Here is a 14,667-nt window from a genome sequence, read left to right as displayed (position 1 = left end):
AGTTTATCTTGCATTCTGGCCCCGGGGGTGCACACTGTTTCCTTCTATTCAAGGCTCTCCCCCTGGATGTGCCTCTCCCTACAGGCCCCCTTGCCAGGCACACACTCGCCCTCCAGACCTCTGGCGGGAGGGAGGAGTTTCCCTTCTCTTGTCTTCAGCTTCCTGCTGATTCCTTTACCATTTCCTGCCAAGGACAGGCCTCGGAACCTAATCGCTGGGTGGCTGTGGTGAAGTCCATGAGGGTCCTCAGAACCAGCTAGAAGGGTGGCGGGGGCTCCTCTTCAGTTGGAACCAGCCCCCAAATTCACAAACCCAGTGAACTCCCCACTGTGGAGAGTGGTTTCAGCTTGAAGTAACAGCCTTCATCGTCGGTCCCTTTTAACCCTATCTCCCAATTTAAAACCCTGGCAGCAGAACACTAATCCCCTTCCGTAAACCCTGCAAAGCCTCAGAACTGGTAGAGCTCGAGCTTCACCGTGGTCATTTGGGCGGCCTTTTATATTTCCGTCCTTCATTTTTTTTCTTTTATGGGCCTTGGTAATTCTTAGAAAATGGCTCAGGGGCGCCTGGGTGGCTCAGTGGTTGAGCGTCTGCCTTTGGCTCAGGTGGTGATGCTGGGGTCCTGGGATGGAGCCCCACATCAAGCTCCCCTCGGGGAGCCTGCTTCTCCCTCGGCCTATGTCTCTGCCTCTCTCATGAATAAATAAATAAAACCTCTTAAGAAAAAGAAAACGGCACAGTCTTCTCAAACGTTTCTCTTCTCCCACTGACACTGACAACCGGCTGTTTCTTTTCCAAGGTAGCCATCCCTCACTTGCATGTCCGTAGTCCCTGCTTCAAGCTGTAGAGGAGCGAGACAAACTAGTGGTGGCCAGAAGTCCTGGGGCCCAGCTTGCCTCCCTTACTTAGCAACTGAGAGATGGTGGCCACCTCCTTGGTGCTGTCCTTCTAGTACTGACAGTGGTGAGGAAGCCAACGAGAGGGGCCCAGGAAAGCTCGTGCACACTCTGTGAGGGATGCGTGGGCGGTGCTCCTCTGCGCTGGATACCTACCGTCTTCTTGCCGCAAATTTCCTCCATTAACCAAAAACGATCATCTGTCTCTAAACCATACCCTCTACAGTAAGCCTCTTCTCCATAATTTTAAAAGACAAATTCTTCTCCAGACTTAATCCTTCATTTACCAGGCAATCTTTTTTTTTAATATTTTATTTTATTTATGACATACAGGCAGAGACATAGGCAGAGGGAGAAGCAGGAGAGTCTGGTGCGGGACTCAATTCCGGGACCCCAGGATCACCACTGAAGCCAAAGGCAGATGCTCAACCACTGAGCCACCTGGTGCCCCCACCAGGCAACCTTAAATACACCTACTTTACTTCACTCTCAATTGATTTGCCTGTAAATTGAGCATCCTTATTCCTTGAGCACCAAAAAAAAAGCAATCAGAGGGAAACTGAGGAAAACAAACCATGAGAGACTCCTAACTCTGGGAAATAAAGGGTTGCAGAAGGGGAAGAGGGTCGAAGGATGGGGTAACTGGGTGACCCGCACTTTAGAGGGCACTTGATAGCATGCGCACTGGGTGTTACACTATATGTCAGCAATTTGAATTTAAATAAAATTTTTAAAAGATTTTATTTATTCATGAGAGACACAGTGAGAGAGGCAGAGATACAGGCAGAAGGAGAAGCAGGCTCCCAGCAGGGAGCGCAATGCAGGACTTGATCCCGGGACTCCAGGATCACACCCTGAGCTAAAGGCAGATAGATGCTCATCCACTGAGCCACCCAGGCGCCCCTAAATAAACTATTTTTAAAGATAAAAATAAAAAAATAATTAAAAAGCAATCAATGTGCCTGCCTCCTCCCCTCTTCATGCAAACATGGCTTTTCACTAATTATTAGTTTCAGGGTAGTCTTTTTATTTTTTAAGAAAGATGTTATTTATGTATGTATGTATGTATTTATTTATTTATTTATTTATTTATTTATTTATTTATTTAAGATAGAGCACAAGGGAAGGGGGTGCGCAGAGAGCAAAGGGAGAAGCAGGCTCTCTGCTGACCAGGGAGCTCGGTCCCAGGACCCTGGGACCATGACCTGAGTCAAAAGGAGACACTCAATTTACTGAACCACCCAGACGCCCCAAAGGTGATCTTTTTAAAAAGCAGATCGTTTTAGAGCACTTGAAACGTCCTTGCATCACAACTCAGCAGAACACTTAAGATGAATTGAGGTTGTCAGAGGAGATACTGAGGGCAGCACAAAACAACTCTGAGGGACGGCTCCAAGACTCATTTCTTTTTTAAAGCTCCAAGTTAAAGGTTCTGCACTCAGCAGCTGCTAAGACTTCCTTAGGTCTTCACTGGAGATCTTGACTCTGAACTGGGCATTGTGCCAAAAAAAAAAAAAAAACCCAAGAGCAAATAGACCCCATACCAAATCTGTCTCTAGAGTCTTAAAAAATGACCCTTGCATGAATATTTGATTTCTAGGATGGGAGGAGACCTTAGAAACCACCTCCTTCACCCAATCAGGTGGAGACAGTGCATGTCCAGAAAGGTACACGACTTGCTTGCTGCTGGTCATACAGCTGGTGATTGGCAAAAGCAGGTCTAGAACTCAGGGTTCCTGATTCACAGTCAGTGACAGATGAAGGTGAAGATTTGTAAGTCATCAGAGGTCTTCCTTTTAATCTTTTTCTTTTTTTAGAGGTACATACTGAGGTACTGTTTGGAATGAGAAAATGATTATGATTTGCTTCTAAATAATCCAGTTTCAGGAGGGGGATGAAAGAGGGATAGCAGTAGATTGCTGAAGCTGAGCAATGAGAAAAATCAAGGTTCATTACACTAGTATCCCTACCTTAATATATTTTTTAGAATTTTCATAACAAAGTGCTTTTTAAAGAAAAAAATCAAATTTATAAAAAATATCTTTATCTTATTCAGAGTTCATATAAGAAAACATCACCTTGGAGGGAAAAAAAATTTTTTTTTTTTAAAGATTTATTTACTTGAGAGAGAGAGAGTCGAGCAGCGGGGAGGGCAGAGGGGGAGAGAGAGAAGCAGACTTCCTGCTGAGCAGGGAGCCTGGATGCAGGACTCCATCCTGGAATCCTGGGAACATGACCTGAGCCAAAGGCTAATGCTTAAACAACTGAGCCACCCAAGTGCCCCCCCCCCCGAAATTTTTTTTTTAAATTTTATTTACTTATTCATGAGAGACACAGAGAGAGAGGCAGAGACACAGGCAGAGGGAGAAGCAGGTTCCATGCAGGGAGCCCAACGTGAGACTCAACTCAATCCGGGGCCTCCAGGATGAGGCCCTGGGCTGAAGGCAGAGCTAAACCGCTGAGCCATCAGGGCTGCCCCCCAGAATTTTTCTTTAAAAAATGACCTCTTTAGTCATGGATACCAGGCACCTTTGAGTTTCCCATTCTTTCAGTTCTGCTCTCATTCCATCTCCACCCCTTTAGCGGATGGGGAGTCTGTGGCCAAAACAGTCTTGGTCCCAAAGGAGTGGTGACTATTGTATTCTTAATCCCTTTATAGAGTATCAGTGGATGGGTCCCTGGAGAGTGGTGCTCTGAGAGAGGGCACAGGCTCCCAGGCATCCCCCATTGGGCTCCTTCCCTAGCTCTTCCCTTCTTATCACTAAAGCCACACAACTAGAACAGGGTCCCTCCTTGTTGAAGATCTCCATTGTCCTAAACAAGAAGCTTGCCCAGGTGTTGTTATCTAAAAGTTTAATAACTTCAGGGTTTTCATCTTGGACTAGAAAGAGGGGAGGGGCAGAGCTCCCCCATCATAGTTTGGGTCTATAATTTGACAAGAAAAACAAGGGGCAGCGGGTATATAGGCAATCTCTGTACCTTCTGCTCAATTTTTCTGTGAATCTAAAAATGCTCTAAAAAATAAATTATATTTTAAAAAGGCATAAAAGAACTTCTCAGTTGCTACCTGAGTCTAGTAGAAGACATTCCAGCTCCAAAAATTGTAGGGCTTTAGAGAACCAAAATTTGCAATGAAAGAGCCATGTGAAAAATACTATTAATATAATAGCTGGGGATGGGGGAATGTGTTCCTTCTCTTGGAAATATTTTCACAGAGTCAAAAATATTGGAAACAAATCTTTTAGAGAAAATTTCAAACATAAAGAAAGAGGAGTATGCATGTGGGTTAGAGGGAACCAACCAGGCCCTGGATGGTTCAAGGAATGACCAAGAAAGACGGTCCTGGGCTCTGGGGTGTCTTAGTTGGTTAAGTGTCTGCCTTTGGCTCAGGTCATAATCCTGGGGTCTTGGGATCAAGCCTCAAGTCGGGATCCCTGCTCATTTGGAAGCCTGCTTCTCCCTCTCCTCTCCCTCTGCTTATTGTTACCCCTGCTTATTTCTCTCTCTCTCTCTCTCCCTCTCTCTGTCAAATAAGTACAAATTTTTTTTAAAAAGAAAGAAAGGAGGTCCTTATTTGACTTCTTTTCCCCAAGACATGCTATCTATCAACACTATTTATCTTTAGGAAATTATATTTTCTAATTAAAAATCAATAAATGCTCATTATGGAAAAGCAGGCAATTGGGGAGGAGCAATGGGGGGAGGGATGCAAAAGAAATGACAAATTCCTCATCACCTTCCATTCAGAGATTACCACTGTCATGATCTGCCTTTGGTAATTCAAAGGGGCACACACCACTCACTTGAACACTGGGTTCCCTCTCATCCCCCCTTATGGCCAGTATATTATATCCTACTCTATGGCACCTAGCCCCATGTGTTCCCAAAACCTAGTTGTCAATTCTAGCAAATCCCATAACCCACCCATCAATTCACCACCTCAAGGCTCTGAGCTTCCTCTGCAGAGAAACAAGCTATCCAAGTTCCCAAACCCAGTGACAATATTTCCTATGCTTCACAGCCCAACCTCATTCCTACTCCCCCAAACACACACACTGAAGTTCCATTTACATACCTGTGATTATGTTTAACGTTATTGGTCACTAAGGAAGAGGGAAGTTCTTCTCCCTTAATTTGTAACCACAGAATATTAACCAGATATTCAACGGCTTTTTGATGTCAATCCTCTGAGGCTGACCGCATTTACCAATTAAGTTACAGCACTTTAGTTTGTTCTTATTTTTAGCCAAACTCCATGCACCACCCCCCATCTGCTTTTTTTTTGGTTTTGGTCATTAACATGAAAAATGAACAGAATCACTTAATAAAGTTCTGTTTAGAAATTTCACGGCTTGGTGAGGTTATTTATTACATTGATGTGGTAAAAATTTTTCTTATGGTCAATCTTAACTTTTCACCCCCTCCTAAAGAATGAAGGGATACTGCTCACCCTCCACCCAAACAGATAGAATCTGCTGGAATCAGCTGTTTTTCTGACATCAGTGATATGTCATTTGATGACCTATATTTGATTATATCCTTAAATGGACTAAACATCTAGACCAGTTTAACATGTTTCTGTACATCACCCATGGCACTGAATGAATGAGTGTAGGAATTCATTCCATATTGAATAATTCTTATTTTTTTTCATGTGCTAGTCTTGTCTTCTCATCTAGATACTCCAGGGATATAGTTTCAGTTTTGGCTGTATAGAATATAATGGGGCTCAAATAACTGTTGATGACCAAAAAGTTAGTAGTGGTATTTCCTAGACAGTCGGATAATAAATGTTTTTTCTTCATCCTTCTCAGAGTATGCCAAATTTGGTAGACTAAAATTGTATATCCTGTTAGTAATCAAGGAAAAAACACTCAAGAAAAATATTTTGATTGTTGACATAAATTTAACTTTAAAAATTACTAATGGAGAGCATTCTTCGGATAATTTCCTAGGGACACAATAAGACCAAAGAAGTTGAATCAAAGATTAGCATTCAAGAACTGCCTGATAAAAGCAATTCTCCTCTAGGCAATGGGGCTGGGCATACTAAAGACTGGTAAAAAGTAGTAGTCAGGAAGGCTGAAGGAAAATATCATCTGTGGGATAAACAGGGCAATCTCACCACAAATGAAACAAGAATAGAGTTTCTTTTCAGATTTAAGAACATCCATGGAAGTAACAATACTACTAGCTCATGGAGATGAGAGGCCTCTTCCACCCTTCCCAAAGCTTGAAAATAAGGACATGAGGCCCTCTTCAAACAAACTTGTAATGACAAACTGGAGGAAAGACATTCAAATTCATGTCTGAAGAGGCAAAGAGAAGAGGTCTTGTCCTCAAAATCAAGTGAGCCTTCCCCAAGGCATATCCTACTTTGAACACCAAACTGAAATTTCCTTGAATTGGACAGAAGGGCATTTCACCGAGGGGAGATGGGGTGGTCTCTCCTTCCTGGCTGGTGAGAATGTAGACAAAACAATTCAGCAAAATTCCTACTTCAAGGGACTCCTGATACAGTTTTCAGATAGGATGGGGCTGGTGGGGAGAAAGGAAAAGACGGTTAGAGGCAAGCAAAGAGCTTGCTCAATAGATCACAATTCAAAACCACACTCTTGAACTTGCAGGGTTTGCATCAAGATCCTCTTTGTTCCATATGACTAGAAGACCCCCATCCCAGAGGCCTTTCTGCACATCATAGTGGTGACTGGGAGGGACTCAGGGCCCAGCCTGACTTGCCCATCCCAGTTCACTGCCAAGAACTATCCTCCCATTACTTAGAACTGCACTGTCCAATATGGTAGCCACATGTGGTGAATCTGAATTGAGATATGTTATATTTGTAAAATATACATTGGATTTCAAAGATGTAGTAAGGAAAAATGTAAAATCTCATTAATAATTTTTATATTGACTATATGTTGAAATATTTTGGATATATTGGGTTAAAATATATTAAAATTAATGTCACTTGTTTTACTTTTTAAAATGTCACTACTAGAAAATTTGAAATCACATATAATAGCTATGTACATTTGTGGCTGTGTAGGGGAGGAAAAATGTCCCTATACTCTTCAAGACTTTTCCAACTAGTCTAAGAATTAAATTGACATCAGATAGATTAATAGGAGGAAAAAAACCCCAAAGTTTAATTATGTGCACATGGAGGCACAATAATGAAATTGAGACCCAAAGAAATGACCAAGGCAGGCAGTTTTTAGACCTTTTAGACAGAGAGACAATAAATCTGTGAGGAATTGACAACACAAAGAAAACTTTGGAATCTTCAATTAGTAAGGAATAATAACTGGAATCTGGGCTGGGATAGTAAATTAGTAAAGTAACAATGGTTTTTTAATACAGCCTTCTTGGCTCTAAATTTCCCATCCCTGATGATAAGATGTCTCTTTACCGCTTGGTACAGGGAGGGAATCTTTCACATGGGAGATTTATTTGTTGCTTTCTGGAGACAAAGATAGTTGTCAGAATGTTCTTTTTGCTTTGACTCTCTCTTAAGTGAATTTTATTTAAAACAATCAATATGTCAAAGTGACACATTTTGAGGTGACCTGCCCTTGCCCCCTACACCATTTCTACAACATTGGCTTAAAAAATGATGACTCAAGGGATGTCTGGGTGGCTCAGCGGTTGAGCATCTACCTTTGGCTCAGGGCGTGATCCTGGAGTCTGGGGATCGAGTCCCACATCGGGCTCCCTGCATGGAGTCTGCTTCTCCCTCTGCCTATGTCTCTTCCTCTCTCTTTGTGTGTGTCTCTTATGAATAAATAAAATAAAATCTTAAAAATAAAATAAAATAAAATAAAATAAAATAAAATAAAATAAAATAAAATAAAAAAATAAAATAAAATGAATAAATGATGCTTCAAGATTAAGGAAAATCTGGGTTAGGAAGAAGAGAGCTACATAACCTAAAAGTATGCTTACCTGGAAAACATTCCCTGAATAAGCAACCTCAATGAAAAGCACTCAAACATTGCTTAGAAAGAACTCATACAACCCAGAGCATCCACTGTTGGCTATTTCATTAGGACATAGGTACTAGGGATGCCTGGGTTGTTCAGTGGTTGAACACCTGCCTTCAGCCCAGGGCATGATCCTGGAGTGATCCAGGATCCTGAACCACATCAGGTTCCCTGCATGGAGCCTGCTTCTCCCTCTGCCTATGTTTCTGCCTCTCTCTTTCTGTGTCTCTCATGAATAAATAAATAAAATCTTAAAAAAAAAAAAAGGACAGAGGTACTAGACTAAGGACTTTATGTGTGTTAATTTACTTGCATATTACAACTGCCCTGTGAAGTAGGCATCATTTGTATATCTATTATACAGATGAGGAAACTGAGACACAGAGGTGGGATTTGACTTTTGGCAATCTGACTTAAGACCCTAACTGTTACTTCACACCCTATACCCCAACCCACTTCCTTTGACCCCTCACATGAGCTCTCCTTTCTGGATGTACTTCCTTTCTGGATGTACTTTCTGAGAAGGATCTTTTCTTTATTACTTCTATTTCCCCAGCAAGCCCATCCCACCTCCACCTTGGCATTAAAAAACCAAATACTACCATCTGTCCTGAATAGGGAAAGCCCTTCCCTAGAATCACAGGGTCCCGAATCCTCGAGTCTGGGGCAAAACCAAGTGTCTGACAATATGGTGCTCTCAAATTTCTCCTTTTAGCACCTCAGTGAATTATGAGAACACAGTTTTATATTTCTGGCCCCTACAACCTAAAGGCTAGGAAAATTTACCAGGTTGTATCTTTTTAACGGCAAAGACTGGGTTGGTTTTTGTTTTTTTTTTTTTTTTTTTTTACCTTTTGCATAATACTTCCCAAACCTTCCCAAACTGACAGTTGGCTGTTTGCGGATGTTCTGAACCTCAGCTAAGGAAATACTCTAAGGAGCAGCCAAGAGGGGCCCTCTTGGAACACAGTTCCCACAAAGGGAAGACGGTTAAATGCTGGTCAGATGAAGCCTTTTGCCTCTTTCACCTCATCCCCCCCCCCCCCCCCAACTAAAGGCCATGCTCTTTCTCTCTTTTCCTCAGAAGCCATGGAAGTTAAATGGTTTTGCTTTTGGTTTTTAAGTCTCAATAATAAGAATAATTAACTTATTCATCCCAGAAAGATGCTGCAATGGCCATCTTATTTGTGACGTTACTGCAATTATTACTTAGTACTACAAAGGGCACTCAGGGAATGAGGAGGCAGGACACCAAAGAGTGGTCACATGTTAGCTGTCTTCTTTTGCAGATGAGGCCACTAAGGCCCCAGGGGTATACAGCTCAACACAAGGCCATGTCCCAGTTGTGAAAGAGCCTGGGTCAGAGCTGATTTCTGTTGGCCCAGAGGTTTGGGCAGAGCCTGGTCCCCAGGGTCGGATAAATCACCCCACCCAACAGAGCCACCACCATGTGATTAGCATAGGCATGCAAGCCCTCCTGCCTCCCCTTGGCCCTTTCTCAGACTTCTTATCTTTCCGGTGGCCCCTTCCTGATGTTTGTGTTGGATTTTGTTTATTTGTGATTTTAACTATTCCTGCTGCCTGAAACACTCTATTTTCAGATACCCACATGGCTAAATCCCTCATCTTTTTTCAAGTCTTGACTCAACTCTGGTTTTTTTTGTTTCTTTGTTTTTTTAAGTAAACTCTACACCCAATGTGGGGCTTGAACTTATGATCTTGAGATCAAGAATCACATGCTCTACTAAGCCAGCCAGCCACCCCAAATCTGACCTTAAGAAGGCTAATCCTGACTCCCATTTCATACTGCAGCCTCTTGCCACACCCTGTACCCCAGCCCACTTCCTTTTCTTTCTTCTATAGAATTTATCAACTCATTGTCTGCCTTCCCCACTAGAACATAAGCTGTAAGCTCCACGAGGATAGGGATCTTTTGTTTGCTGATGTACACCAAGCACGCAAAAGAATCCTTGGTCACAGCAGATGCTCAGTAAATACTGGTTGAAATGGAAAATGTCCAAAGCTGTTCTCCACGTTCACCAGCTCAGACTGTAAGAATATCAGGACAAGGATTGGGTCTCTGCCACAGGCCCTTGCAGTGCTAAGCATATAGGCAGGCCCTCCCTCAGGTTCAAAGTCAAGTCTAATTCATATAAAAATGTCAGGAGACTCCTCTGACTCCCTAAAATAATATTAAGGATTATTTTATTTCCCTACTTCTTTATACTTTTATTTCATTTCTAACTGTTCTAGAAAATGAAAATAACAAATTAAGGTAAAATAAAATTCTGAGGAAGGAGAGAGCCTGAAAAACTCTGAACAGGTTTCTCAGGGATGTGGACTGGAAACCAATCTAGTGGGAAGGAGCCAAGTCCCTTTTGCTTCAGAGAACTGGCTCCGAGAGATTTTGAGACATCATAAGACTATTTTCCAGCACGTAAAGAGGTGATCAGCAGTTTCCCATCTCTACAGAGCAAGAGGATGTGTCTCTTTCTGAGTATAAGAGAGTTCAATGAAATTTAGAAAGAATGCCTTCCTTAGGAGATGCAATGCTAGAACAGAACCAGGAGAAATTTGAGACTTCAAACCTTATTTATTTATTTTTTAGATTTTATTTATTTATTCATGAGAGACACACAGAGGGAGGCAGAGACATAGGCAGAGGGTAGAAGCAGGATTCCTGCAGGGACCCCATGCAGGACTCGATCCCAGGACCCCGGGATCACACCTTGAGCCAAAGGCAGATGCTCAACCACTGAGCCACCCAGATGTCTCAAGATTTCCAACTTTAAAGTAATCTTTTGACTTTTTAAAAACAAACAAATAAAGCTCCATCATCCATAGGACAAAGTCGGTGTTTCCTTTCCCAATTCCTATGGATTCTAAACATTAGGGTCAGGGCGCCTGGGTGGCCCAATCAGTTAAGTGTCTGTCTTCAGTTCAGGTTGTGATCCCAGGGTCCTGGGATGGAGCCAGGCTCTCTGCTCAGTGGAGAGTCCACTTCTCTCTCTCCCTCTGCCCCTCCCCGCCTGCTTGTGTGTGCTCGCTCACTCTCTCTTACAGAAAAATATGTAAAATCTTTAAAAATAAATAAATAAATATTAGGGTCTTACAGTAGCAAGAAAAATGGAGTGGTTGGGGGTCAGGGCTTGGCCCGAGACTTCGAGGGTTCCAACCTGCCACTTCCTAGCTGTGATGTCAGGCGTGTTGGTTAACCACCCGGGCCTCAGTTTTATCATTAAATGAGATGATGATTGCACCAACCTCCTAGGAACACGGGATCAAACAAGTATCCGTGTGAAGAGCTGGCACATGACAACAAAGAATAAAGTCAGCACCCAGTCAGCACCCAGCAAATAAACTCCCTCACCATCGGGTGTGGTATAGCTGGAAGTCCTTAAAAGCCTACATTACTTCCCCGAGGCAGAGGGCTGGAATAGAGACCGAAAGGGTAGTCTTAGTTGAGGCAGAAGCTATAAGGAGGCACACTGGATCTGGGAGCTGAAGATGGGAAATTGTGGGGAGAGGGTGGACAACTGGGAAGTCAGGACACGAAAATGGCAGGAAAAAATCTGAGAATCTTAAACCCATTTTCCTTGATCTTGGGAGAGGAGGGACCTACAATGTGTCAGGAGACCATGATGGTGAGGTCCGATCCTCACATACTTCTGCCAGGTTGGCCTTACCATCCCCTCCCCACATCCCCTCGGTGAAAACCAAGGCGCAGGGCTCCGTTAAGGGGAGAGTAAAGGGGAGGGAGCCAGGACACGCACATCTCTGTTCATGAGGCCAGGCGGAATTACAATTAGTAGTCCAGGTAGACTCTCTAGAAAAAAGATAGAATTGCTGTGAGCATCCCTTGCTATGGGCACATCATGACTATCTCCTTTGCTCTGCCTTGGGTGAATTCTTTCACTGCCTGTGCCACTGGCCCCACCCAATAGGGATGCCCCACAGCTCCCAGGTCCAATATCCCCCAGCTTGATCTGTTGGTTAATTTTTCCAGAGCTGAGTCACCTTGTAGTTCTTTTTCCACTGGAGAAATGGCTCAGAGAGTCTTCTTTTCCAGATCGGGAGCCTTCAAAACCTTACCCTCAAGGAGGAACTAGTTAGTGGTTGTATTTCAGACAGGGTGTGGTTTAGTAAGGGAATATTCTGAGGCAGGACCTTTACCAGTTTAGCAAATGCCAAACCAAGCCAAAAACACCATACTCATTCTTTGTTTATAAGTCAAGTCTTCCCACGTGCTGACAAAAGGGCTCCCCTTGACACTGGCACCGGGATCCCAGGAAGGGAAAGGTGACAGCGAATGCCCTACCTTCCAGTTCCACAGAGGCGCATACTTGAAGCAAGATGGAGGTGGAATGGAAGACCAAAGAGGGAAGTCAATTAGGCAACCACTCCTCCCTAAGGGAGGCCTTTATCACCCTCCCTGAACTCTGAACCTAGAATGGGATCCCCATGTGGACAAAGGGGTCTTCCCTCTTTTTTTGTGATTTTATTCACACTCACAGAAAACTAAAGATAAAAAAAAAAAATTAAAATTTTTTCACTTAAACCACTTTAGCTGAAAGGAACAAATTTACATGAAATCAAGCCAAGAGGTCACAGTACTTAAACTTCCCCTTTGGTTGGTGGTTTGTGGATCAGATGTGTTTCTTTTCCCAAGTCTTTTTCTTTTCGAATCAAATTACCTCGGACCCCTGTGAAAAATGCCTCAACCTCTGCTACAAGCTGCCCACTGAACCACTAGTTGAACAAGTATTTATTGAGCGCCTGCTATGTGCTAGGTGTGGGGCCCTGGGTGAGGCATGAACAAATCGAACCAGGCCCTCGAGAAGCTCTGTCTAGCCAAGACAAGTAAAGGACTTTCAGCTACCCACACCCTGGTTATGTCTATCATGAACCCTACCGCAGAGGTTTGGTTTTTATGCTATAATGCTGTTGCAACAGTCAAAATTTAAGAAAAACCTTCGCCAGTCACTGTCCATGATCTCACTGCCTTAGCACAACCATTTCCATCTGCTTCTTCTTCCAACTCCTTACTACAACATACCCATATTTTACAGCAGGCGCAATCACAATACATTTACCAGATAATATTTTTGCACCATTTAAATTTTTCTATAGGGATCCCTGGGTGGCGCAGCGGTTTAGTGCCTGCCTTTGGCCCAGGGCGTGATCCTGGAGACCCGGGATCAAATCCCACGTCAGGCTCCCGGTGCATGGAGCCTGCTTCTCCCTCTGCCTATGTCTGCCTCTCTCTCTCTCTCTCTCTCTCTCTCTGTGTGTGTGACTATCATAAAAAAATTTTTTTTTTCTATATTCCTGCCTAGTCTTCATCATTAGCCTTTCCAAAAGGCTACGTGCTATCCTATCCTGATAACTGTGCCAGAGTTACAAACTATTCCCCTACTGTTGGACTTTCATGTTTTTGTGGGGTTTTTAGAGTTGCAGTGTTCACTGACTTAGCAATGCCTGTGGAGCACGTCCTCCATCCGAGGTCATGTGCTGACAGCACGGGGCCCACAGCATCAGGGCCCAAGGAGCCACAGGCCAGCCATGGTCCTCACAGAGCTCAAAGTCGCATTGGCCCTTAAAGTCCTTAAAGGAACACCAGCAAACTGTTTCAATAAAGTGCAAAGACCCCTTGAAGGACATACCAAGTGCATCATGCTAAAAAGCCCCCCTAGAAGGAACCAGAGCCTGAGAGGCTCTACATTTTCACAATGACTGAAGTGTTTAAGGAAGTCCCAGCTCCCAAGGTTCGGTCCCTAGCAGAGCTGAAAGCACCTCCACACAAAGCTGTGTTTCTAAGTGGCCATTCTTCGGATTTCACTGGCAACAGAGGGAAATCCCACGTGTATTTCAGAAGGAACTCCCTAACCCTGTGGACCATCCTGGAAACCCCAGACCCCCTCCTACTCATGGAAGAGTCTGGCATGTGGGGCTGCTTCACAGTCTGGCCTGTCTGTGGACCTTTCTTCTCTTCTCCACTTCTCACTCCAGGTGGATGGAAAAGGAACCTGGAAGGTGACCCATGGCTTGGTTTCCCCACTGACTGACTTTCCTTCCTACTCTTTCCTTAGAAATAAGCTTTCTAAGAACTTTCTTTTCATTTACCCTACCCACCAACACTCTCTTTCCCATAAAATCCCATTCTCTGGTCCCCACCCTACTCTAGCTGCCAGAAACTGATGTAGAAGAAAAACCAAAGGTACACAGACGAGCTGGAAATCCCAGCCCCCAGGAAGCCTTGGGTTCAGTTTATGTGCTTGTGGGTTCTCCCTTTCTCAAGACTTTCAGTTGTGTCTCTAATGGTGGGAGGAGAGATGGTTACTGGTCAAATTTGCCCTTCTGCCCTTCTGGCACAAGAGAACTCCTCGTGTTCTCCCCCTCCAAGGTTGGCTCCAAAGGCCCATCTCCAGTGCTTGGCAAATTTTGAGAGGTTTGGCAAAGCACTTATCACATAAGATCATGCTGTATTGTGAAGAGCAGTTCCCTTGCCCCTAACGCCTCACAAGCAGGCACAGATCCCACAATGACAGCCTGGCTGGAATAGCAAATAAGGAGTCTTCTCTGGAAGCTTCAGCCTTTCCTAGTCTTTGTGAGACAGGGGATCCGAGACAAGTCATATCCAGACCCAGTCCGGCCTGGTGATGGGATGACAGAAGGACCCTCCCCACCAGCAGAGGGCCACATACCAAGTACACTAGGCACTTTGGTCTGGATTCCAGAACTAGCAGCAGACCTGAATTAGGCTCCAGGAGTCTGTTTTGTTTTTTTTG

The 14,667-nt window shown here is 43.8% G+C and overlaps 1 long non-coding RNA gene across 6 annotated transcripts in view; it reads left to right on the top strand.

Moving 5' to 3' along the window:
* The window catches only part of LOC144312288 (uncharacterized), a 98,118-nt gene that overhangs the window by 34,888 nt on the left and 48,563 nt on the right, over positions 1–14,667 (top strand). The gene's annotated exons all lie outside the window — the stretch shown is intronic.

Source organism: Canis aureus, chromosome 4 (genome assembly GCF_053574225.1).
Source record: "Canis aureus isolate CA01 chromosome 4, VMU_Caureus_v.1.0, whole genome shotgun sequence".
Taxonomy (NCBI): Eukaryota; Metazoa; Chordata; class Mammalia; order Carnivora; family Canidae; genus Canis; species Canis aureus.
The sequence above is the reverse complement of the archived record's forward strand: the minus strand, read 5'-3'. Positions and strand labels throughout refer to the sequence as shown.